At 45.9% G+C, this 27,865-nt stretch overlaps 1 long non-coding RNA gene across 1 annotated transcript in view; it reads left to right on the top strand.

Annotated features, from left to right (window-relative positions):
* Nucleotides 1-27,865, top strand: part of LOC125756359 (uncharacterized) — a 277,981-nt gene that overhangs the window by 224,650 nt on the left and 25,466 nt on the right. The gene's annotated exons all lie outside the window — the stretch shown is intronic.

Raw genomic sequence — 27,865 nt, 5'->3', positions numbered from 1 at the left:
GTCGTTTTCCCGCCTTCTATCATTTTCACACTTTCTTCCATTCTTTCTATCTATTTCTGTATTTCTCTTTCTTTCTGTCTCTTTCTTTCTCTCTCTCTGTACTCGTTCTCCCCTTCTTCTTTCCCTCCTCCTCACCCTCAAGTTTGTCCTCCTCATCCTCATTTCCTTTAGCACCCCCTTGCTATGCTATACTATACTATACAAGGCTATAATATATACTTTAACAAGACTATACTATACTCTCCTCGCATGCCTAAATAGCCGAGTGGTTACGACGCTCGCCTTTGGATCGTGGGTACGCGGGTTCAAGTCCCGCCTCGCCAAAAAAAGTTTTTTCGCCAAGAATCTCTCCCTTTCTCTATCTTTCTCTCTCTCTCTTTCAGTACTCGTTCTCTCGCCCATCGTAATTATTGCATCCCACGCCGGACAAACCGGCGCACGTGTTCTGGGAGCGAAGCGGAAGGCGATGAAGAAGAGGACAAAGAGAGCGCGTGTCGGTTCATGATGATGATAATTTTCTATCTACGACACACGGCGAACCTCGACCATAACAACTCTGCTGTAAAACAGGATGTGGGAGTATATGGTGTTGTAAGAAAATAACATTTGCCGATGTCAGCAACAAGTGCGTCGTCATCATCATCATCACCAGCAGCACCGGCGGTAGCAGAAGCCTGACTATGCCCACTGCAGGGCCAAGGCGTCTCCCATGTTTCGCCAATCAACCCGGCCCTGTGCTTGCTGCGGTAACGTTATCCCCACAACCTTATTCAACTCATCTGCCCACCTAACTTTCTGCCGCTTCCAGCATAATTGCGTAGCGTGCGGAAATAGCACAGAGAACTCAGGGCGCATTTCGTCGAGTGAGAAAACCCATCGAGTAAGAAAATTGGGAGCTAAGTAGCTTCAAGAACAATGAGTGAAATGTGATGGTTCTACAGTGCAGAATATTAAACAACCAGTGGGTTGTTGGTGGCGTAAAGGCAGCCGTGGGTACAATGAAAAAAAAAAGTCAAACAAAATAAAAATAATCTCACCCCATCCCATCCCATCTCATTTCATACCACCCAAGTCCATCCAAAATTTCAGTACGGACCGCTAGAAAGTGGCGTCAGTCAGAAAGGAGGCGCCTTGAACAAAAATGGCCGTCTCGAACAACAAGTATAGGCGCGTTGACAGCAATCTTAAGACATTGTATAAAAACTCGTGATTACGAAGTTGCTGCTAACAGCAGAACTTCAACGTGTGTCATGTGTCCAGTGATGTCAGACGAGCTTGGCGATTCTACTGAAGATATATGAGAGAGAGAGAGAGAGAGAACCTTATTTAAAGAGCAGACGAAGTACTTTGGTCCTTTTCATTGTGGGTGGCCCCCACATTCCAGGAGACCACGTGACCTGGCCGCTTACCTCGCGCTATTCACAAGCTGACGATGCCGAAGAGAAGCGATTTTTTTTTTATCTTTGGTGGTGGCTGGGGATCGAAAGAGGGTATGTCACAGAGATCCTGTGGGTCAGTCCGAGTGGACATAGTGTGACCAAAAAACAAAACAAGCTAACTAACTAACTAACTAACTAACTAACTAACTAACTAACTAACTAACTAACTAACTAACTAACTAACTAACTAACTAACTAACTAACTAACTAACTAACTAACTAACTAACTAACTAACTAACTAACTAACTAACTAACTAACTAACTAACTAACTGACTAACTGACTGACTGACTGACTGACTGACTGACTGACTGACTGACTGACTGACTGACTGACTGACTGACTGACTAAAATAAATAAAACGATTGATTGATCGTTCGACCGGCTCAGCGATTTGGTTTGACGTTCCGAAGCCGCACGACAACTACGAGAGGTTTCAGAAATTTTTTTCTCATTTTTAATGTTCGTAGGAACACAGTAGACGAGCACTACTGCATTATTTCGCTCCCATCGAAATGCGCCCGCCGCAGTTGGGAATCGAACACACCACCCCGTGCTTAGTCTCATCGATTAGCTGCACATATTGTCGCCCATACAAATCATCCAGCAATCCACCATTCAAGGAAACGTCCAGCAGAACTGGTTTTGATAAGTCAACTTATTCGCGGCTGTGGAACGAGAAAAAAAAAAGACCTTCGCACACGTATGGAATCCGAATAACTTATACTTAAAATACGACGTAGCTTTACAAGAAAGTTCTCATCCCCTTCTAAAGTCGTAATTCTAGTTTTGCCACTGCCCCGAAATTTAGCCAAAACTCCGCAAACGCTTCACTATACCCGGGGCAAATCTTGGCCATAAAAAGGCATTTTCAAACGCGCCACTATGTCCGAGCTTAGTACTTCTATTCTGTCCGTCATCTCAGTCACATGCTCCTGCATGCAGCAGCGGCTCTATTGCGCCGGCTTCGCTCTGCACAACGTGCCAGTGCCAGAGTTGCCAGATGCCGCCGAGGTAACAAGCAAGTAACCATCCCAAAAGAAGCCCGAAAAAAGCGGCGTGGCTTATGCGAAGAAGCCCAAAAATAGCGGTAGCTTAATAAGTGTTTTCATTCTTGAAGATATCTCTAATTATAAAAAAATGTCGCTGAGCAAAGGTAAAAGAATAACTTTGATTATTCAGTTCTGTAAAATTATCTACCGTTCATGATCAAGTGTCTGTCGATTTTCGACGTGCACCGTAGAACGCGTCGATGCGTGCCCGCATGACTCCTTCGAATGCGTTCCTCAAAGCTGGCTTCTCCACATTAACGCTAATTATGAGGAAAAGCACGCTTCTGCGACACCGTAGTTTTGCAGGCGGTATGGTGGAAAAGTATTGTCGCGCGTTTTTACACACGAATACTTTACAGTAGAAACAGTACGCGTTTCCATAAAAAAATTTAAAGATGTACGTTATAGGAAAAGCAAGCTTCCTAAAAAATTTAAAAGAAAGCCAGAATTTTGGCATGTATAAGAATCGCGAATTAACGACGTAATGTTGCCCTACAGGTTACCTTGGTTACTAAGTGACCTTATAGTTAACGAAATGGATACCATGCATTGTTTCCCTCTTGATATTGTCGCTTCTTTCTTGCGTGTATGAATTGTAGACAATTGTCTATGTTTAGGCACCGCTTTGCTATGTACCTTTTTTTTATTGCTCCATTCACCCAGGGTACGTTTTAGTGTTTGCATTGCAAACAATTAGAAAAGTCTTTCCGCTCTGCTGATCCTTTCAGTTTATGAGTACTTGGAGCTAGGAAAGCCGCCACGACCACCTTTTCTTGCAATCTTTCTTCCTCAACACGGTATGTGCAAATAAAGCATACCATACCTTCTCTCGATCCTTAAACCAGCGTTCGACCATTACTAGGACTCCGATATCTTATGAACTCGACATGACAATGTAACGGCTTGCGTAAGAGTGACGTGTACTCAACGTTCTTGATAACTGCAGCGTCCAGTAGTGAGGTATTAGTGGGACAGATGAATGGAGGCGGTAATAGCCAAACAGGGTGTAGCGAAAGAAAGGCAGCAGCCAAAGCACGGTTACCTTTCGCAACGCTTGCTTGCACGCGGTGTCAGCAACTCGTGAAATTTTCCTTTAGTTTGGATGGGAATAAGCAGTGAATTAACTGACGCGTGCAGGAATGCACCACCTACAGTCAAATGCGCTCGCACAAGCCCGTCATCCCTAAGTAGCACAAAAGTACCTTCACTGCCTTGAGGGCCGACGAGCGATGAGGACGGCGTTCTAGCACACCGTTCCTTGTTTTTGAAATTAAAGTATATTCTAATAGCACCAAATGTCATTTTTGCTTTTGAACTTCTTCGTCTGGGTTGCCACTGTCGAATGTGCATTAGAACTCGATACCACTCGCAAGTACGTCAGTTTCTCCAACGTTGCTTTAAAACAGACTGCTTTTGTAATTTATTTCTCTCTCTTTCTCCAAAGTTTGGTGAGCGTAAGCGGACCTCATGACACGTTAGCAGAGTTGTTCAGTTGTTTTACTCGACTCTCGCGCGTCCATATTTTTGACGCAGGCAAACAACGACATCTTTGTGTGCATGTCTAAATACATGGCTCATGCCATACCGAGGCGCCTATTCGACGAAAAGCACTGTGCGAGAAACAACGGTCTTTGCATGGGTGGGAAGCCCATGCGGAAAGCATATAACCTTATTGTTAAGACGACCTGTGCACTAAACTGGCTATACACGTGTTTGCAGGATGTCTCACGCATTTACTGCCAAAATCCTTATCAGCGCTGTGTTCGTCCCGTGATGATGGAAGCCGAAAAAGAGAGAGAGAGAGAGAGAGAGAGAGAGAGAGAGAGAGAAGAATGGACGAGGAAATTAACTGGTACAACGACTCTGCTGTCGAAAAATCTGCACTGGCACGAGACAACGATGCGATCAGAAACCAAACTGGACGTGTATATGAAGGGTGATGCGGGAACACCCGCGAAGACGAGCCACGCTGTTTTAGACTATTAAGCAGGTCGTCGGTCTCGAAGCGAAGAGAACCGGTTTCGCTGCTTTTTGCACCTATTGAGGGCGGAACAATAGTCGCGGCAGCTTGGAACCGTTTAGCAAACCATTGTTCTCGAGGCGCTATGAAGAGCTAGTGGTAGTTGTAAAGTAAAAATAATAAAAATAAAAAAACACGCAGCTTTGGCTTTCTGCAAGTTGAAACAAAAATCGTCCCCCACTTGGTGCAGCAGTAAGAAGAGTACGCATTTATTTATTTATTTATTTATTTATTTATTTATTTATTTATTTATTTATTTATTTATTTATTTATTTATTTATTTACATTGCAGAGAGTAACGGTGTAAATCTGAAACGTTGAGTTCAGTCACATAAAGAAAAGGCGTGAAAATTCGTTCCTGAGAGCAGGCGTAACCTAGCCACGCATAGTTACGGTCGAGGCTGGACTCGTAGGTCGTCGCGGCGCGTTTCAAAACCGAACCTCGGTAAACACGACGGACAAAAAGGAAGCAAGGAAAAAGAAAGGCAGGAAGGCTAACCAGACACATGCATGCCCGGTCGGCTACCCTACGCTGGGGGAAAATGAAAGGGGAGTGGAAATATGAGAGGGAGAGAGGAGAGAATGGAAAGGAGGAAATAATCAATAACTATGCCGACGCGTACGTGTGGGTTGCACTACAAAAGCCAAAGGCGTTCACGCGGGCTCGTCGTCCTCAAAAAGCACAAAAAGTGACTTCACTGCCTTGCGGGACGACGAGCGACGACGGTGCTCCAGCAGCAACTGCAAGGAGAGCGGCCGATCGTACAAACGTCTCAACGCGTCAGAAAGTGTTTGTTTTTCAGGGGCAAATCGAGGGCAGTGGCATAGCAAATGGTCTATGGTTTATTCGGTGCCGCAGACCTCGCATGCCGCACTGTTGGTCACGGCCACCCGTTCCGCCCCAGGAAAATTTTACTGAATAAAGTTATTTCCTCCTTCTTCAATTAACATTGTGTATGCCTTCGTGAAGGCAACCCACAACCAAAGCCGACAAAGAAGCGAAGCTTCACGTCGACGAAGTCCGGATGGAGGTCAGAATTCCAGGGCACTTTTACGAGTAAAAATATTCGAACACCACAAAACTTCATTAGACGTATTGAAATCAGCACAAAGAATTACATACTTGGGCTAAATTCAGCGAAATCTAATGCACAAATAGACAAATTAGTTTCCTTTGCCCCATTGTCCCCTCCCCTTCCCCTAGTGCGTTTTGCAAATGCTGTGCCAGTATTCGAGTGTAGTGGCCAAGGCATGGCATTGTGCATGAGGTCGAGCACGTTGTTGCAATAGCGTGCCGAAATTGTACTGGACAAGACCACCGAAACAAATGGAGAGTCATTGCAAAATTAACAAAAAATGTCTAAAAACAAGGAGACCCAGCTTTATTCTGAGTTATCCTAATATGAAGCAGCCGCAATGAACATTGTGTCGATCAGTTGTAATTGCTCCTCCCAATTGAGAAAGCATGCTTAGAGGACTAAACTGTGACGACAAGATTAACACATCAGCACTAGCGTGCATAGCGAGTGGCTGGGGAGCAGCGGTGTCGCTGCTACCCAGACATATGAAGCGGCTATTCATCCTTCGTGAAAACATTAAATAACAGCCTATGTAGTACTATAAGACAATAGTACTGCACGAGGCAGAAGTTTCCTGTACGGTACATTACTTGCTGTAGAGCAGAGCTGCTTCTTCATCTCTGGTTGAGGAAAATTTATTTCACCTTCTTTTTCTTGCAAAAGTGAGTTGTACTATTCGTATTTGAAAGCATTCGATAAATAATCGATTCAATTCACACTCGGTTTTAATTATTCGAATTCAATTCGCACTTAAAATTGTGATATTCTCACACCCCTACTTTAATCAACTACGCCAGGATCAAGAAACGTATGCGTACAGGTGTGAGTGCAAAGCGAAATTGCTAACGATGAAAGATTTCAGCTAGCAAACAACTCGCGTGCTACATTAATTGGTCAGCACTTATCACTGCTATGTTCAGTTAACGAACACAGTGAATAAGATGTGGGCGAAGTTTTTTCGCAGGAAACACTCATGCGAACGCGCGACTGCCTTTTAAAACGCTGCAGATCGGCCGCGTCTGCGGCCGCGCTGCTCACGGCGACGCCTCTGGCTCCCGCTTTTGTCACTATATGAAACTTCGGCAGGTGTTTCAAGACCAACATAAAAGTATTGAAGGACACTGGTTGTACTTTGCTACGACAGAACATTGCTAGTCTGTGCAGTAAAATAGAAGGCCGAGAAGATGCATACCCATGAAATATAAACAACGTGTCTTCGAAGTTTCAAGGCCTATATTCCACTACACCGCGTCGGCTATGCTCAAGTGGTTCCACAGTACTTGTACTGGAAGCTGACAAACGCCGACAGCTTTTTGTCAGATTCACCTGGTGTGCCGTATACCACAGCATTGGTCACAACGCAAGGCCGGCAACGCGGGTGCACTTGCATTGCGGAGCATTCTTTTTCAACGGAGCTGTTAAACTTTTCGTTATGCCGGTTCGCGTCACGAGAAAACTATGCACATCAGGAGCGGCTATGAGCCGCAGAAAGCGGGCAATTCAAATCGAATTCCCAATGAGGCTAGTGAAGCCAAGCTCGGGAAGATACTGATTACTAATGACCGAGTCATGGCTAATTAGGTACGAATAAGTCTAATCAGTGCTAATTAAACCTACCCTAATTAATACTAACTAGCCTGTGCGTGATCGAACCAGGCCCATCCGAGATACTTGAGTTTCATGTGACCTAATCATGCTAATTAACACTAATTAAGCTAATTAGGCTGAGTCAAGGTAAGTATAGCCAAATCTTTAAGCATAGTTGAGCATGGTAGCACCTAATTAAACCGATCATACTTAAGTCTAAATAAGCCTAACCTAATTAACCCCAATTATTCCAAGCAACCCAAGTCGAATTCTAAGTGCGGCTAGTGAAGCGAAGCTCAGGAAATACTAATTATTTCGGACCGAGTTGAGCCTAATTAAGCCAAATGAAGTATAATTGGTGCTAATTAAGACTAATTCTAATTAAAACTAATTCAGTTGTGTGTGATCGAACCAATCCCGGCCGAGATACTTCGTCGCTGTGGCGACGTTCTATGTGGACTAATGATGCTAATTAAGCCTAATTACGATTATAAAGCCTAATTGAGATTGAACCAAGCCAGACTAGCTAGGAGACAACCAGCTCCGCTGTGACTCTGCAGCCTTGCGCCTCTAGTGCAGCTGCGCCCAATTTTTTAATATCCACCGGCGAATACGTGCTGTTCTTCAAGTGCTGTCTGTCCCAACGTTACTAGAACAAACTCAGTTTAAAAGCTCCGCCGGAGAGGCGGTCCGCGTGGCGGTCGTGAGAACTAGTGGCGCTGCAGTCACGTCTAGCTCCCGCGGCTGGCGCTTGTTGTGATCGGCGCCGCCGATGTACGAGCAGTACGAGCACACGTGGGTTACAGCGTCGTCTGCGCTTTGTCCGCTCGTCATTTTTGCGGCTGTTCTTGACCAGGCTTAGCGTCTTGTACGAAGACACGTGCATGATGTGCGAAGCGTAACGAGGGCGAACAGATTCACAGTGCGGTATGCCGACTTGCTTTGCGCCGGGCTGCAAGAGCGGCTACCGCAGCGACGACTCCGCTTCACGACACTTCTTCGGACCTCCAAAATACCCTACGCCATTCAAGCTTTGCATCGCAAAGATAAAAAGCTTACTGCGAAATGCAAGGTCTGTGACGTTCATTTTGAGAGTGACAACATTGTAAAGCACTATCGTCGTGTCGTTGCGGGACAAGAAGTTTTGATACCACGTGGAAAGCGGGAACTCGCACCCGGTGCCGTGCCGCGCTTGTTCCCAGCACTTCCACCACACATTCCAAAGCCAAAATGTTCGGGGTTTAGGCGCATATCCCCCCCCCCCCCAAAAAAAAAAAGAAAAAAAAACGCACGGCGTCCCGCGAAAGCCCAGCGCCCAGTTTGGAGGAGCCGCCAGAAATAGAACAGCAAAACGAAAGGCAGGCGATTACCTATATTCGCTACCGAGACTGAGAGTTGCATCACACTGACATTCGATCAGTTGTCAGCTGTCGCTACGCCTTTAAAGCAGTGGATTTTCGAGAGATTTTACGACGAGATATCGAACAAGATGTGCGGAATAATTTACACTCGCCGGCTCGGGTACGGGCTGCTTTCACACGGTACACATAGAAAAGACGAGGACTAGCGCTGGTCCTCGTCTTTTCTATGTGTACCGTGCCAAATTTTTTGCGCTGAGCTGTTTAATAATAGAATACCAACTAGCCCAATCCCACGCTTTGCTTCGGGAACGGAGACTTACTTGTACAAAAGATAATTGTAGTTGACGAGCAGTTTAAAAGGACACTAAAGAGCAAAACGATTTTTCTCGCATTAGTAAAGTAGTCTTCTACGATACCAAAAACACCACGCTTTCTGCGTGAAGACGCTTAATAAGCGAGAAAACGCGCAAAAAGAAAATACAGGTGGCGACGCCACCTTGGAATTCCCGCACCGTTTGCCGTGACGTCACATATTATTGACGGCGCCTGCTTGGGCCTACGTAGTTCCTAATCGGTTAAATCAAAGTACATTTTCCTCTGAGGGGGCCAGAGACTTGACATAACGAGTTTGTGGAAATTTCGTCGAGCCAGTGGCGCCAAATTACGTTAAATGCTCTTTGAAGTCTTTTACGTCACGAATTACAAAGTTCGGCACGAAATTTAAAAATGAAACTTTGAACTTGGTTTTCTCCTGTAATAATAAACCTATGGTGGTGAAATAAACTACACATGAGTTCTCCGAACACACTTTATCAATCTAAACCAATTCATTGTTTCTCTTTAGTGTCCCTTCAACTGCGTAGTGAACGGCTACAGCACGAAACGCAAACGGCTGTCGTCATAGACGTGCGCACAGGGGGGGCAGGGGGGGGAAGCGGCCGCCCCCCCTAATAACCCAAGAGGGGGGCGCAAAATCTGCCCCGTACGTTGACCCTTCTAGTCACCTAAGAGGGGGGGGGGGGCGCAAAATCTGCCCCATACATGGACTTATTAGGGTGGGGGGGGGGGCGCTGCAATGAACCTTTGCCCCCCCTAATGGGTACCCTGCGCACGCCTATTGCTGCCGTACAGTGTAAGAAGTGCTGCGGGCATGAAACATCTGCTCGGTGAAGTTGAAAAACTGAAGTTGAATACTGACGACTCTTCTAGCGACAGAGTACGCGCGAATAACAGCTCGGTGCTCACACCACGGCCGATCTGTTCGAATTGATTAAGGCACCGTAGAAGGATGCGACGTAGAAAGATTAGACACCGAAAATACAAATATCCACTGAAAAAATTGCTCAGAGACGACATCTATTCGATGTAATCGCACACTGAGATTTCATTTACCGAGTTCTCGTAAAATTTCCCGATTTTGGGTCAGTATCCCTTTAACCGTCGCGAAAACGTGTCTTGTAAACATTTCAAAGCATTGGTGATGTTTTTCGAGTAAGTTTTTTTCAATAAATTGTAGAAATATGAGTACTGTTTTTCTAGAACGTTTTTGTATCTGGAGTAAGTACGCTTCTTTGTACACTATAAAGGCTTTTACAAACGTGTTGGGTTGTTCTTGGTCTAGATTAGACGGCATTGGCTAAAATTGTGGTGGTAGTTATAAAAATTACTCTGACAACCCTCATTCGCTTAGAAACTCCTATGCTTGGAAGTTAAGCGCAATGTACACAGCTCAAATATTGTCACAGGGTCGTGACGTCGACGAAGGCAGCAGTCAGCAGGTCCCAGATGAAACTCTTTATTTGGGCGAACTTGTGGCCGGGAAACTGAAAGTCAAACTACAGCAATACACTGATAGCGGCGACCAGAGCGTCGACCGTCGATCAACTGACAAGCGGTCAAGCGCGTCGGCTTTTATACAGGTATACAGGCGCTATCGAACTTTCCAGCGATATTGCTGGTGGCGGCGTTATCTCTCGACAAAGCTGGAACATTCGCGTGCGGCGCGCAATCTTATCAAAACGATCTACTACAAATGCGAAGCTTCTCGAACACTGCTTCGCGGACAGCGTCGAGCGTTGATAACCGTCCTTGTTGGTCAAACCCGAATACATCAAAATAAAACAAGTGGGCTTGGCAATATAGACCGAACATCGATTCTTAGCCAATCAATGAACAACGCACGCGGGCCAATGCATACAGACGACCTTATGCACATCCACCTAAGTATCCACCTAACTAGTACAATACGAAAGTTGCCGCGAGCAATTGCGCGGCGGACCGCAGCGTTATGCCGTGGCAGCAGACGATGCGCCGATAGTGGCGCAAGACGGAACTGCAGCGCCGCTAGTTCTCGCGACCGCCGTTCGGACCACCCTCCTCCGCTGGCGGAGATACGGAGCTTTGAAACTGAGTTTGTTCTAGTAACGTTGGTCTGTCCTGCGCAGAGGGAGGGGGAGGAGGGCAAGCATACTGTCGAACACGCCTCAGTGTGCTCCAGAAATGTATACGCACATGGTGTCGTCGGTTAACGAAGTGTGACCCTCTTTATTATCGCACATTGCTTATGTATGCACGTGAATCACATGACAGCAAGTCAGACACAGCACTCATCGCTGCCGATGGCTGTGGACACACGTCAACACGAACAGATTATTCTAGCACACTGCCTGAGAGATTCGTGATTTCGTGAAGCAAGCGCGCAGAGAGATGAATAAAGATCCCCAGTAGTAGTTGAGGTCCACATGCAGTAAAGAAGCAAAGTTCGAGGTCGTTACCCGAGGTGATGTATATTCTACTTTTCTATACTGCAAGCAGTGCGCAGACAGCGTGCAGACATAATAATAATAATATCTGGGGTTTAACGTCCCAAAACCACCATATGATTATGAGAGACGCCGTAGTGGAGGGCTCCGGAAATTTCGACCACCTGGGGTTCTTTAACGTGCACCTAAATCTAAGTACACGGGCCTCAAACATTTTCGCCTCCATCGAAAATGCAGCCGCCGCGGCCGGGATTCGATCCCGCGACCTTCGGGTCAGCAGTCGAGCGCCATAACCACTAGACCACCGTGGCGGGGCAGCGTGCAGACATCTATATCAGGCTGCATTGACAGGCTGAGGTACGCGTACTGTAGTGCAGGCTGCTAACAGTGCCCGTAACTTTTGTGATTCAGTGTCGTTGTCGTTTCAGTAGCAGTGAGTAAACCAGGGATTATTTAGATAGAGCGGATGATTAATCAACGCCAAATGCATTTGGGCACTTCACAGGCCTCCGCGCCATTAGCAGATACAAATTCAGGTGCGGTTATTTAGAACGCCTTGTATCAACTGAAGCACAATGCAGACGGCCAGTTTACGAGCAGCTGAATTCTGAGAGTAGATAGCTGTAGGCACATATATTTTCTTTTGGGTTTAATGTACAGAGGAATATCTGACGGCTTACGACGGTGAAGGAAACTTAAATATTTATAACTGCAGGTCTACCACACAACAGAAAATGCTTCTAACCAATCTTAATATCTTCACCGCAATGCATTTACTGCTTTTTGTTCATGCATGGGCGCTAGTTTATGCCAAGAAGGAACAGGTAAACAGCCAATTGCAGGGCTAATATAGGAACACATGCAACTTGTAGCAAAAGGATTTTAGGGCAGCAGAATTTTTGCTTCAGCATGCAAGACTAGAAAAGGTTGCAGAAGACTCGTAAGGATATTCTTATGAGATGAGAGCATAAGTGCGTCTCGTGCGAAGTGCGCCCGCTATTCTTATGCGCTTTCCTTCTCCCTTTCGAGCTGAGACTTCCCCTTCTGCTGCGGGGATTCCCATCTACGCCACGGCTGCAGGTGGTCGCTCGGAGCGCGTGCCGAGTGTCGCTGTGGCGACGCTAGCTGGGTGCGCGCTTTCGCCAACGTAGCCAGGAAACGCGGCCGCGGCTGCAGGTGGCTGCGGCGGCAGTTAGCGCCGGCGTCAGAGACTGTTGCAGAGTTCACGTGCTTTCCGCACGCAGCTTTTGCGGACGCCAGCTGGGCTCGCGCGCTTTCGCCAACGTAGCCAAGAAATGATTTCGCGTTAAGAGAATTGAATTGTTGGAACGCTGAACAACAAACATAACCGATAGTCACCCTTTCTGCGCAATAAGGCGAGAAAAGATCCGCGCCGCTCTAGTTTATTGCAGAGGCTCGAGCGTTTAGCGAACATCATTCGAAGCGTGCCCACAGTGCATTATCGCAGCGACTCTACCTGGATATAGGCATTCTTCTCTCAGGAGTGCTTGGCAGAGCGCAGCGTCGTTTCCAGCGGTGCTGGTTTAATTTGGAACGGCGCTGAAACATTTCTCCACGTGCGCGACGAATTGTTCGGGGCAGCACGCTGGCGGCGGTTGCAGTGGAGAAGCGCAGCACGCTGCCGCCAAGAGAAAAACGGGGAGAGAAGAGAAAGAAAAGCTCGCGAGAGGGATTTCGTTTTGCGCCGCGACAAACGAAACGGCCGTGTTTGTGTTCGAGAGGCGGCGAAGGAGTTGCGCCCGGGGCGCAAGGAGCGCCCCATGCATGCAGTGGAACACGTACCAGGCGCGCCTTTCAATCTTTGGCCGCGCGTAATTTCCGCGCAGGCAGCACCACCAGGGCAGCGACAGAAGCAGAAGCAGCTCCGGGGCGCGCGAGAGAAGGGCGCCCCAAGAACAAAACGCGATTAGAGTCGAGTGGAGAAGCACCCCCTGGGCGCAAGAGGCGAGGAGAGGGCTGAGCGCCGTGGCGGCATTCTTTCCACTATTATCTGCATTTCATTATACTGCGGAAGGTGAAATGCACACCCGTTCGCACGCGCTCTCGTTTTCGCCCTCGAGCGAATAGGGAAGGAGAAAGTGAGAGCGGAAGAAAGAAGAATACAGCGGTTTTTAACTTATTCCAGAAAAGGAGCTCCCTCTTTTCTTCACTTCAGACCGCCTGGCGTTGGTGTCGTTGGAAACTAGCGCTCTGTTTGCTCAACGCGAGAAGAGCCGGCAGCGGCTGCGTGCCCCGTCGCTGCTTGTTTATGCTGAAATAAGCAGCCGGCGGAGACCGAAAAATAGGGAACCGTACCGGGCGCGGCGCCCACTCCAACTGCGCGACTAATCAGACTGCCCTCCCGAGTGCTTATGGGTTGCGAGCTGCTCCGAAGCACGCTGCGGTCCGCTCTCTTTTCCATCGTCGGTGCTCGCCAACGGTGATCTAAGCTGCTCTGTTTCCTCGGTGTTGTTCTACTGGGCGCGTGACACTCTGGCGAAATGTAATTAGTGCTCAAATAGGAGGCTGCGCGGTTCTCCGCTGTGTGAGGTATAGGGTTTCTCCCTCTTCCGCAGTTCGAGTAAATTCACCTATTCTGAAGGAGCTGGGAGTATGCACACATACGCCGTGACTGGCGAACGCGAATGGCTATCCGATCAATGGCAACAGCAACGGCATAGTAATTGCACTGTTTTTTGCACCGTTGCGTGCAGTAGACGTTCTTTCTACTGGTACGGATGCTAAGAACTCGACGCTGCATTTGCTTTATCTGTGCGTCCTTTCTTTTCGAGTGCAATGGACGCGTCGTCGTCATTTTAATGATATCTTCAGGTGAGCGTATTCAACTGAACCTTCGATGCATAATGAAAAAAAAAAAGAACAAAAAAGGAGGCATTCCGGTACTGTGATTCAAGCACTTGCCCTCTTCGAAAATGCGCAGTCGGAAGATAGACGCGTGAAATTGTGCTCTGTTACAAAGCTTTGTCGTAGCTCTTAGGCATTTGTGCGATGTTCTCTGTGCATGTGCCTGAGTGCATGTAATCGGAGGCGACAGCAGGAAATGCTGTATAAGGGACGAAGATGATGCTGTGCGCGTTAAAAAAAAAAGAAACAACGATTATTTGCGCTAAGCCAATTAAATAAAACTAAGCTAATCTCGAGAGGTCTCAGTATCAGCGAAATGAAGGCGTAATCTATAATGGCCTGCTGCCGCCGCATCAACTGAGTTTATAACCTGAAAAATTCTCAGTTCGGTTTCATTCCAGCAGGCCTGCATCAGTATACACCGTGCATCGACTTACTCACGACACATGGCACGAAAGTCAAGTTCGAAGGTTCAAGCTTGTACAGAGCGAGGACTGTAGCGCGGTCTTTCGTTGTAGCCTTGACCACCTGCCGCAAGGGCCTGCTTGGCCGACTGAGTCACGGGAAGTGTTAAAAACTGACTCCCGTGGTGCTATCTATATATGTACCGACGATTCAATGGCCTCTGTTTATATCTACGGCCGTGATTTCGAAAATATTGTTTTTAAGGTAAAGCCAAATAGAAGAAAAATTAGTAGCGGATCTTTTTTTTTTTTTGCTTATCCAGAAGAAGACCACTGTGTATATGAGAACATCTTGCTTGAACCATTCACAAACTTTAAGAAAAGAACATTACAAGTAATTTTAAATGACAAAAAAAAAACACAAACAAGCACCACATTAATCTAAACTTAGGTAGGCTCGTGTGCAGCAGCGACTAGTGCCTTAGAGATATTTTTTAACTGTGGTTGAAATACAGCTGTGACTACAGTATTCAAGGTGGTACTCTGTCACCAGCCCATAAATTAAACTGACCGTAAAATCCCAAGCAAGCGCCCCCCTCCCTTTTTCTGGAGATTTGAAATATCCGCCAACGACCGAGCAAGCGCCCCCCTGCCCTCCCGCCATTTTCACTGCTTCATCCAATGTTTTTATTCGCTTGACGAGGGCTAATAACGACGAGGGCTAATAACGAGTAGGAATGCAGTGAATGCATGCCTATTCGCATTTCACTGGAAGCACGCGAGGCTCTTCCCCCGCCATCTTGAATCGTCTTGAATTTTGATCCGTGACCGAGCCCTCTTCCCCCCCCCCCCCCTCCAAATCTTGTTGGATTATCTTTCACCGTCGGGGGGGAGGGAGGCTTGCTCGGGATTTTAGGGTGAGACATGAAAAGTAGGCAATCTTGAACCGAACACCGCACATCGAGCTAAATATAGAAGAACTGATAGCTGGGCCAGTTGGTGATAATACTTGAACATGTTTAACACAGCGCAACGACGACGAGGACACAAGAGAAGAGGAGACAAACCACAGCGCTGACTCGCAACTGAATATTTTATTAGAAGACAAGAACGAAAAAAGGGGGGCACTTCAACCCTACACCCATGTCACACAAAACCAAAGAAACGGCAAGTCAGCTGACATCCTGAACAATAAAGAGCCTCACGCAGACCACGTGTACTCTCCAGCACCAGAGAAGTTAAGATATCGTGCTATCTAGAAACCTAACCTCGCTATCATGTAGGGCAATAGAAGGCACACTAATGCACTGTTCTCCCCTTTTTCTGATATTATAAGCTTCAATTATTTCTCGTGTAGTTTGATCTCGGTGTGTCGATAGCACTTCAGCCTCATGAAAGATGGGTGCGCAATGGCACTGCGCAACATGCTGGGACACATGTGAGTATACATTCCCTTGCAACGAACGCCTGTGTTCCATCAATCTAACGTTAATGCATCTACTCGTTTGGCCTATGTATACATGACCACATGAAAACGGCAAAAGATACACGATATCCTTCCTACACTGTACAAAAGGACTCACGTGTTTGACCCCACAACCATCTTTAACGACTCCTGACATGCAGTACGTAATTCTGATGAACTTGTGGAATTTTTGGATAGATCCAACCCTGGCTCCTGTAATGTGTTTAGTATTGATGTTTGTGACCTGTATTATAATATCCCGCATGACGAGCTGATGAAAAGTGTCAGACTATGTATAACGGAAGGTAATGACGAAGCGAGTTTCTGTAACACTGCAGGTATTTCTGTTAACAGTTTTCTGGAGATTCTTTCTTTCTACTTGAATTCAACATTTGTTGAATGGGGAGGTAGCCTTTACTTACAACGTTCTGGTGTGTGCATAGGCTCACAAGTTGCTCCTGTGTTAAGTAACATTTTTCTAGGAAGGGTAGATAGGTCTGTTCAGGAGTGTCTCAGTGCCTAGCGTTCAAAATAATTAGATATGTTGACGATTTTCTTGTCTTTGTTCAGGCATCCAATTTTGAACGAATAGTACCTGACGTCATCCATGTTTTCCAAAAATGTGGTCTTGGCTTGGATTTCACCCATGAGTTACCTCAAAACAACCACCTACAGTTTTTAGACATCCAATTAGAAGTACACAGTGACCATGTGTGTTGGAAGTATAGCCCTCGTTCAGCAAAACCGCTCCTAAATTTTAATTCAGGCCATTCGAAAGTTATTAAGAATGGTATTGCTTTTTCATGTTTGCGCTCTGCACTGTTTAGGTCTTGTTTTCACCAAATGGGCGCCAGCTTCTCGGAACAGGTGACGAGGCTAACAGACGCCGGTTTTCCGGACAATATATCATCCGGCAAACTGTTCACAAATTGACCAAGCGAGTTAAGAAAAACGTAGACAATATCACAGCTAATTTAGGTCCAGAGCAAGGGAAATTTTCAGCAGTAATTCCGTACATACACAAACTATCCCACAACTTGAAGAATGTGGCCAGCCGTTTTGGAGTAAGTGTAGTTTTTTCGTCGCCTAATAAGTTGAATAAGGTTTGTGGGATTGTTGAACGACAACTTAAGAATCGCATGTCAGGAGTCGTTAAAGATGGTTGTAGGGTCAAACACGTGAGTCCTTTTGTACAGTGTAGGAAGGATATCGTGTATCTTTTGCCGTTTTCATGTGGTCATGTATACATAGGCCAAACGAGTAGATGCATTAACGTTAGATTGATGGAACACAGGCGTTCGTTGCAAGGGAATGTATACTCACATGTGTCCCAGCATGTTGCGCAGTGCCATTGCGCACCCATCTTTCATGAGGCTGAAGTGCTATCGACACACCGAGATCAAACTACACGAGAAATAATTGAAGCTTATAATAGAAAAAGGGGAGAACAGTGCATTAGTGTGCCTTCTATTGCCCTACATGATAGCGAGGTTAGGTTTCTAGATAGCACGATATCTTAACTTCTCTGGTGCTGGAGAGTACACGTGGTCTGCGTGAGGCTCTTTATTGTTCAGGATGTCAGCTGACTTGCCGTTTCTTTGGTTTTGTGTGTCACATGGGTGTAGGGTTGAAGTGCCCCCCTTTTTTCGTTCTTGTCTTCTAATAAAATATTCAGTTGCGAGTCAGCGCTGTGGTTTGTCTCCTCTTATCTTGTGTCCTCGTCGTCGTTGCGCTGTGTTAAACATGTTCGAGCTAAATATATACTGAAATAGATAAACCAGTTATAACGTCAAGGGCTTTAGCATCAAAAGCGGGTTACCATCATCGTAATTGAATACTGCATCTGCAAGAACAATTCACACAAACACAACACTTCCGTCTGTAGTTATAATTCGTATGAAGGTGCACAAAAATTGCACTTCTGCATCTGCATGCAACCGTAGCCCCCACCGTCGCATAATGATGACAGATTTCACGATGATGATAGTGAACTGACGACACTTTCGCTTCGGCGACACTGAAGTTTTAAGTGAAAACGCCTTCACCCAGGGATAAATATAGCATTGATAGTCTTATAAAGGCTCGAGCTGCATGCGTCTTGGTAATTCACTTGTTAAGCAAAATAAACGACCTTTCGCTACTCCAACGTTTCGTTCCTTGAAGGTTTTACCGTCGGTGCTGATTATTCGAAAAATATTCCGTATTTCGAGTATACACTATTCGATTCGAGTGCCGAATCGAATGGAACGCCATTCGGTTCGTTATAGCAAATGTTCGAATATTCACACAGCCCTACCAAGGCATATCATATCGATTGGTACGTCCCGGCTTAAACTATGTAACGCAGATTGAGAACCAAAAACGAGGCGTGCGCGTGAGGCATCGGTCTTCTATAGCTGGTCCTGACTCAAACCACGGGGCGCGCTGAAGTTGGCTTACAATCGCTTAGTTCGGCAAAAGCATCGAATCATTTCGCTAAACTTTTCGAAGACCCGATCGCTTTTATGCACGGAGCGACAACAACGCTGGAAGCGACACACAATAAGAAGAGCCACAACTATCCACCATGCATGCGTACCGCGCATGCCGTGGCAAGGCAACTATAATATAAAAAAAAGCAACAGCGTAAGCTTAAATCACAAGGAAAGTGTAGCACGCAAGGCAGCACGGAAAAAATAAGTATGTAATATATTCGAAACGATGGCAAAAGTCAAACGAATGGCTCCTATACCGGAGGCGAGTGCCATACCAGGCAGCCCATTGTGAAAAAAAATCGAGACTTCGTCAGTGAGATAGTTAAAAAAAAATAATGTTTGTGTTACGATTGAGACGAGGCTGTTCAGCACACTTGTTCGACAGTTAAAGGGACACTAAAGGCAAATATTAAGACGACGTTGATTGTTGAAATAGCGGTCCAGACACCTCGTAGTGCTACTGTTGTGCCAAGGAAGTGCTTATTTTGAAATAAAATCACGTTTTAGCGGTCCGCATCGCGTTAGCGCACTTCAAATCACCCGCCTGAATGCGGTCTTTCTGACGTCACTGTTGCCGTACCCAACGTTGCCCGCCTTTACTGCGCGGTGGCATGCACTGGCGGCGTGCACCATTTGGGCATCCGACAACGTCACACGCATGCGGCATTTTATCGAACTTTCTGTCAGAGCGACTTTCACGAGCGCGCAAAACACACGCGGCAGTACGCGATCCCGAAACTACCACTGAGACGCGACCGCATAAGCGAAGCCGGGCGCCGGGCGAAGTGCAGTTCGGCGAAATTGGAACCTTTGAACCACGCGCGCCGTTCCGTATGGCAACGCCAAAGAGGTTCTTTTTTCCATGAATCAAAGAGAAACGAACAAGCAGATTTTTATTGCGTCTCTTGATGCACGGAAGGTTTTCTTTTTTTTATTGTAGCTAGTTTGATTACTACTGATTAATTGTAGTCGGACGCTCTCACGTCATCGGGATCATTCCCAAAATGTCCCACTCGTGGCGCACGCCGTGTGATACATTTAGCTTAATTTCTCGGTAAGCAGGGCACTGTTCTTGATAATATTGCCGTTTTAGACGTTGTCATACATTGAGCTTTCACTGTGACATAAATTGTTGTTTGCCTTTAGTGTCCCTTTAAGCTACACGCGAGGGGCGATGTCCGAAACGAAGGACAAAACAAAAATACTAAGAAACAGAACTTCAAGAAAAGTGAGGTGGAAATAACCAGTTCAGGAATGTAATGTCAAGGTCATTAAGCGAAGCGCAGATTGTTTCTTCCTGACGCTTGGTAGTTAATCAATATCCTCAAATCAATAGCATAGCTATCAGGCAACACAAACATATCCGCGTGAGCACATGCTTTATTTGAACGCATAGCAATAATTTTACGCAAAGTCGGACTATATATCTATGCAACACGTTCCGCAGCGTTCTAAGGGACGGTCGTCGCATGCGTAACCTGATGCTAGCGCTTGAAACGGTGCATTTTTGCTAAAGTTGTCTTTTAATTCTGTCTGTATATTTTCCTCGAATCGCAACAATTGGAGCCCGTTACATTGAGGAATTCCTTCAAAGAGGCCGACTTTTTTGCTTCCTTTTGCCGAGGCCGTAAACAGTTACAATCCTGAGACTATGTATAGTCCGCCGCAGTGGTACAGTGCTTACGGTACTTTGCTACTGACCCGAAGGCCGCATTTCGATGGAGGCGAAATGCTATAGAGGCCCGTGTACGGTGCCACGTCAGCGCACGCTGAAGAACACCAGATGGTCAAACTTTCCGGGGCCCTCCACTAAGGCGTGCCTCATAATCGTATCGTCATTTTGGCACGTAAGACCCTAGATGTTATTACTATGAGAACATGTACGTTTAATTTAGCTTCTTCGCTAGAAACACGTTGACTGGCTTAGGGGCTCGTGGAAGTGTATGTCCAAATCAAGCTACTCCCGAAAAATGTCATAACAAAACAAAAAAAAAACATCCGCCATGCACCCGGTGTCGAGTGGTGCTTTCAGAAGAAAGATAGGCTGGCGACAAACATCGATCTGAAATGTGCAAGGTAGTTCCTGCATGTTATCGTACTCAAACATGCGTTTGGTTGATTGTGAATGAGAGAGAGAGAGAGAGAGAGTGGGAAGGGGAAAGCCTTTTACTAAAGAAGATACGTGAGCAAGAAACGAACGCACCGCGGGTGGCGCCTGTCGCGTCTTGTTCCATGCCTTCGGTCTGTGTTCTTTCCTATGCTGCGCTAAGCTTATTTAATAATGATGAATGATCTTTCCGAAAGCAACCTGTCGTCCTTCACGAGAAGTCCTGGCTAGACTCATGCGCAGGCCCATTCGTCAAGACCCCCGGCAGGGCGATACAGCACCGCATTATACGCAGGGCGACATACACCTCTCTGCGCTAGCAGTGAACGTGACTGCGAACCCTGCAAAAATGTTTCAAACGAAAACACGGTGAGTAACTATGTTGCTGAACGTACATAAACTCTTAGCGGCCTTAAGCGGGAAACATTAAAGCAGGAGGATCGGCGCGCGAACAGATCAAACGAAAGGAACGCTGCCACGAGTTGGCGGAGACCGAGTGCGCCGCTTGAATATAAATTCAGGGAACTGCCACGTCGAACAAACAGCAGCGCTGCAGTCACATTATATCTCAGCACCCGAAGAAGGCATATGAGAGGGCTACATATACAGTTATGTTATACAGGTCTCCGCTCCGCTGCTCGAGCATGCGCAGCGGAGGAGAAGGAGGTGTACATGTCGCGACGGTCTCGCGGAGCCGTATCTCATCAGCTGCCAGTCATCTGAAGCGATAAACGAGCTGACGCGCCTGAGGATGACGCACGAGTAGCTTTCAAAAGACTAGCTACAGCGGTGCCGGCGCTTGATCTGCTCTACAACGGCATAGAACGGGGTCGCTAGTGCTATACGAATGCGGATTGGTTGAAATGGTTGAAACGCCGAGACGGCAGTAAGGGGACAGGCCACTAGAGTAGACAAGGGGGGAGGGGGGGGGTTCAAACCCACTCAAATTTTTTTCAATATTGCGTGTGTATATACATGCACACATACAAACACACCCACGAACATACACGTCCTTTGCAGGGCGTGAAACGCATGTTTTGTGAGCTTGCAAGATCACGAAGGCCGGAATGTTTTACACTTGCAAAGCATTGCAGATTGTCGTTATTATTGTATATACATGCCTTCTTTCTACTCTCATGATCACATTTCATCATTCTTTTTCGTCGCTGTCCCGCCTATTAGAGCAGCAGGTCAATTTCTATTAGCCCCTCAGCCCACCCCCTCGCGTGTCGCTTTCTGTATCCTAAATCCAATTAACGCGCACTCCTGCTGGAGGGCGTAATTCCTAACCTTAACCAAGATTGCTGTGTCTTTCTCTCTCTTTTTTTTTTTTTAACACTGCTACTACTGAGGACAAGATGTTGTAATGGCTATTTGTAGTCACCCCGGGCACATCATGACCTTTCGTACGTTAGCTAAAGTACCGTCTTCTTCGGTATTGATTATTTCGACTGTGTTTAAACGAGAAAGCTTTATATTCTCGCGCAGCGGGCGCTGCCGTGTATAGCAGGCGCTCAGCACGTGCTCCAAGCCGCTACGCCACTCCGGTGCTGACGGTAGACGGCGCCACGGTATGTACTCGACCCCAACATACTTTGAGAAGATGTACTCAAGCTGATAAGCTCTTCTTAGTCATCCTTCAAGCAACTAAATGGAGCTTGTCATTAAGAATGCTAGGCAGTTTGAAAGGTTCAGTGTGGGAGAAACAGATTGCGTTTGCTATTGTATACGTATGTGGTTGGTAGCGGGGAAGCACATTTTGGAAAAACGCCACGAGTATATCGCCACCGATGCCAGTGCCTCCTGTGTTGACAAAACTGAAGTGGATTTACCAACAAAGGAATCTCAAAGCGATTTTAACTGAAGCAAGAATAAATGTCCACACTATAAACAATGCGACTGTATACATCGCAGTCAAAATATAGTATACGGCACGCTACCCATATATAGGTATATACACATGCTGCAGGAAAGTGCTTGAAACCGTATGCAAAAGCTCGACAGGTCACAGATACAGGTCTCCAAAAAATCACTTGGAATAGCCAATCGGGGCACTGTTAACGGTGGCATCGGGATCCTGCTGCCGTTTTCTCCAGTCATCATTTTTGGACTGCAAATACTCGTTATCAACAGGAGATTCAGGCTGATTAGAAGACGTTACAGTCGGAATTCGCAGGCTTCCATTCACCTGGAAAGTGATTTCCACGCTTGTCCGCCGGCGTAGCTATTGGGAGAGGATACGTGGATGCCGCCGTGTTTATCACCTGACGCACAATCTATCGCAGGAATTTTTTAAACGGATGAGAAATAGTAAACACTTTAACTGGCATCATTGCCCCAGAACGACGACGCATGTACTTTGTCCTCGGTGAACTCTGATTTATGGAAGGAAAACAACAATCTAATTTTGAAGCACGTCGTATAATTTCTACCACCGAAGGCTAAGTACACGGGCGTTTCTTTCTCTCTCTCTCTCTCTTTTATTTTGGACTCGTCAAAATGGGGCTACCGCGTCCGCTATAATTGAACCCGCGACCTCGTTTTCAGCAACGCGATCTTATACTGAGGCGCAAAGAATGGCATCCACATGACAAAAAAGATGCGCAGTAACTGTCGCAAACGCGTCACTTGACCCCACTGCCTTACAGGTTTCCTTTTTCATACGCATGAAGTCATGGCTTTTACTTGACCGCAAAACTTCTTTTCGAAGTTATATTCCCACATGGTGCCACTTCAAAAGAGCGCGAAATTGTTAGCTGAGTATATATATATATATATATATATATATATATATATATATATATATATATATATATATATATATATATATATATATATATATATATATATATATATATATATATATATATATATTACTTCCTTTTTAAAAAGTATGATTGGTGCACTTCAGCAAGAGGTATTCTATGTCTTTTTCCTTTTCTTTTTTTTCCCACTCAAGAGAAAGAGATAGGCCTGCGGAACACATTTCTTGCACGCAATGCCTAGTCACTTATATAAGGTTTCGTTTTGTTTTGCATTATTTGCTAATCATATCCTCGTTTTGGCACGTAAAACCTCAGGATTTCTTTTTTTAATTAGAGTGAAGTCATAAATTTTTGTGAACAAAAATACTTGTTCTCCTTTTGTTATTCTAACATTTAAAATTCAGTTAGTATCGAAAGAAGTGCACCTCAACTAAGAAGGCAGGTGTTTCTGCGAATAAATAAATAAATAAATAAATAAATAAATAAATAAATAAATAAATAAATAAATAAGCAAAAACAATTTATCAGGCACATGCGCACCCTAGGGTAGGCATATAGTACATCAAAAACAGCGGCGGCCCTCTGGGAACAAACCCCTGCAATTAAATCTGCGATGATTTCAAGACTGAAGGATTAAGGATTTGTAAGGACGCAAGGCACGTAAGCCTATAAATAGGGCTCCGAGTTTTCGGAGTTTATTTTTCTTGAAATTCGGAGGGTGTTTTTCCAAGTTTAATTTTTGGTGGCAATTCGGCGCTTATCGGAGTTTATCTTTCGTAAATCCCCAATTCTTCGACATTCGGTGTTTAATTTTGCATGACTCGCAACACTCTAATATCTTAGATCAAATGATATGAAAACATCACAACACACGAAAGATCTTTTAGTTTTCTATAGAAGGTTTGAACACACAAGCACAAATGATTGAATACAGAACGCCTACGTTTGTGCGTATTACAACCCTAAAGCCTGTTGTAATAGACGCAAGCATACTTTACGAGCTCCTTATATTCGATGTCATCCGGCGCGCCCCAGTGCCGCCGGGGGGGGGGGGGGGGAGGGGGGGGGGAGGGGGGGGGGGGGGGGGGGGAGGTATATCAAGATGTCGTCTCGCGCTCACACGGGCCCTACATGTTCGTTGGCGTCTCTTGCTCCGTGCGCGTCAAAAGCTCTTTCTTAAATGTGCGATGGGTGCGGTCTAGAAGATACCGTTGACGTGAGGTAAAGTTTATACAGACCAAACCGGCCGATGTTCAATGACCACTCGAGCATGCTCATTCAATAAAGAACGGCCCCGCCACGGTGGTCTAGTGGTTACGGCGCTCGACTGCTGACCCGAAGGTCGCGGGATCGAATCCCGGCCGCGGCGGCTGCGTTTTCGATGCAGGCGAAAATGTTTGAGGCCCGTGTACTTAGATTTGGGTGCATGTCAAAGAACCCCAGGCGGTCGAAATTTCCGGAGCCTTCAACTACGGCGTCCCACATAATCATATCGTGGTTTTGGGACGTTAAACCCCAGATATTATTATCGATAAAGAACGGAACAGCTATTGGCCGTTACCATCGGAGTTTACCGGAGAAATTCGAATTCTCAAAAATTTGACCGGTGAGTGTTTATCGGATTTTTTTCTGATTTAACTGAAAACATGGAGCCCTACTTATAAAGTATAATTGATTGACGATGGCGTCTATATACACAGAAGTTTACGCGGTGTCTCCACGCCCTAACAAGGTTCGTTGCAACTTTCGTAAGTGATCACACGGTTTAGAATTCGCCACTCTCTCTTACCGGCGTTCGTTATATAAAGCCTATGCACTCTTATGTGCATATACGCTTCATCTCTATATTTGGCGATAGTTTGACTATTGCCCGGAGGCTCTCTCTGCGTATACGATCGCTTATCTGATTATCAGTGCAAACATCCTCACAAGCAAGCGTGTTCATCTGCGATGCTGTTAAGATATCACCACGAACCGCTACGCTCCAATGATCGAAGGCAGGTTAATTACTACGGTAGCGTAATAGGCGCGCTGTGTTGGTTACCGCTTGCGAAGTGACGGGCCCGACCGTGCTGGAAAAGAACACGATTCAAGACTAGTTTGTTAAGTAGGGGAGACGTATAGCGTTGCTGCATTGCGCGTATAGGAAACCGCGCACACAAACTCACACCTGCCATTACAATCTGCACGAGTTCCTAACCACTCAAAATTTTCCTACAAATATACGTCAGCACCGCACTCATGCGGACTCGCGCATCCATCCAGATATGCGTGGGCGTGTTGTCGAAACTTCCAAAGAAGTCTGTAAGTTCAAAACACGGCGTTTGACAGGCCGTTCACCGTGCGCGTTACAGGGGAACAATTCTGGTAACACAAACAGTAACTGCCGTGACGTCACTTCCAAAATAACAAAAAGCAAATAAACTGCGTCACGTGTCCGTGCTTGTATAACATTGCATATACCATCACATATATGCATACGAGGCGACACCAAAATGGAATCAGAATTGTTATTTTTTATTTGAATACTCTAAAACATTACTCACTATCAACGTACTCTCTCTTAGGGCTGTCATAGACTTGCTTCGCCGCTAATTTACTGTTCACAACTGCATTGCCACTTTTGCAAACTGATGACCTTCATTACTTCCGTCATTATCTCTTCTTTATCTCTTCCACATTCCGAAAACACTTAACTTTAACCTCTCGTTCCAGTCTTGGAGATAACGAGTCGCAAGGAGCAAGAAGGGCTATCATTTCGTCTTTGTCAGGAAGCGCTACACACTCATGGCTGACTAACCCGGTCCCTACGACGTTTTTTGGCCTAAATCGATGCAAAAATACTGCTTTTTTTAATTTGCCTGTGTGATCATACGTGTCTTGAAACAACTTAAAAAATTATTCAGAGGCGCTTTAATCGCAAGATACACGCAAAATATTTTCTTTTTTCTTTCTTTTTTATGCGCAGAGGATTGGTTTCACTGCACTGGACCGCAGAAAGGGCCCTAAGCTCTCCAGTCCTCGGTGCAGAAAACGTCTCTTTGAAACTAAAAAAAATAAAGCGCAAGGAAGCGAGTGCGTGAAAACAAACCTTGGACGCCACGGTGGGGGTTAGCTTGCATCTTTCGTCCACGGCCGATACGTCGATACGCGCTCGTCGTCCGAATCCGATGATTTAGAGAAACTACGGTGCTATGTGTAGTCGCTGCCACACTCGCACGAGAAGTGAAATGCTTCCTTTCACGAAACTTCGGCAAACAGGGGCATTATTATTATTTTTTTTTTTTCGGAGCGGGGTGGTTCCGGCACGCGCGCAGCGCTCGCGCACAGAGGAGGACGCCGTTTTCTGATTCCAACTACATGAATCAAGTCCTTTCTCGATCAAAACGCATCCTTTGAGCGCGTTTTAATTTTTTTTTTACCGCGCTCTCTGTTGAAGCCAAAGAGAACACGGCAAAATGAATCAGGGTAGCTTAACTTCGGCGCCCCCAAATGCTTGTTTCATCGCGGACGAGCCCAGCTCGATCGTCTTCGGTATAGGAGCGGTACAAACTGTGTGGATGAGCTTAGCTCGTCTTCGGTAGGGAAAGGTTTAAGCGAGAGCATCGTGATGCACCAGCCATTCGCCCGAGTTCCACAGATCATGGACTTGCCTTAGAACTATGTCGCACATCCGCTTCGGCACTTCAACGTAAGAGTGCACGCTTGCCGGCTGTCTGACTTTGCGGTAAAAAAAAAAAAAATACTACAGAGAAGTTGATTCACACGGCTCGTTCTCTGACGTACGCCATCGCAGAATCGAGAGAAATGGCATGAGATGCTCCAAAGAAAGCAACGCAGTAAGCAGACAAAACTTAACAGAAAATAAAGAAGCTATATGATCAATCGATGCGCCTGAATGGTATTGTGTTATCCTTCTTGCCGCCTCAGTAAAAAAGAATAATAAAATGTTTAAAAAAATATGTATATCGCAGAAGCCACGGGTCTGTACGCTGTACTGTCGCTAAGGTATCGCTCACTGGAAACAGCGATGTGCTGGACCACACAAAAATGGAGCCGCCTAATGCCAGCGCATTTCACTATAGAAAAAAGTGACGTCCGCCTGAAAGGCTGCAAATAACGCAATCTTTGTGAGTGCGCGGATGTTACCAAATGCCACGAAGATTGCGCTAAAGAGTGACCAGAGAAGGAAGCAGAAAACACGAAGACGTATTGCTAACAATAAACGACAGTCGCTTCGCTTATTTGGAGTGTTCGCATTATGGCGGATAATAAATTTATCCAGTAATTACAATTTAGATAGCGCGTAAAACAAGAAAAGTACAAAGGAAAAGGCATGTTTCTTGTTACTTACGTTCCTTGATTGTTGCAAGCGCTTTTAATAGATACTCACGAAGGACAAATAGTACAAGCTTATCCTCAAGCAGAAGCTATACGATGAAGTGCGCTATAGTTTACCTTTGAACATTTCTGTGCATTGTTCTT

This window comes from Rhipicephalus sanguineus, chromosome 1 (assembly GCF_013339695.2).
Source record: "Rhipicephalus sanguineus isolate Rsan-2018 chromosome 1, BIME_Rsan_1.4, whole genome shotgun sequence".
NCBI lineage: Eukaryota > Metazoa > Arthropoda > Arachnida > Ixodida > Ixodidae > Rhipicephalus > Rhipicephalus sanguineus.
The sequence above is the reverse complement of the archived record's forward strand: the minus strand, read 5'-3'. Positions and strand labels throughout refer to the sequence as shown.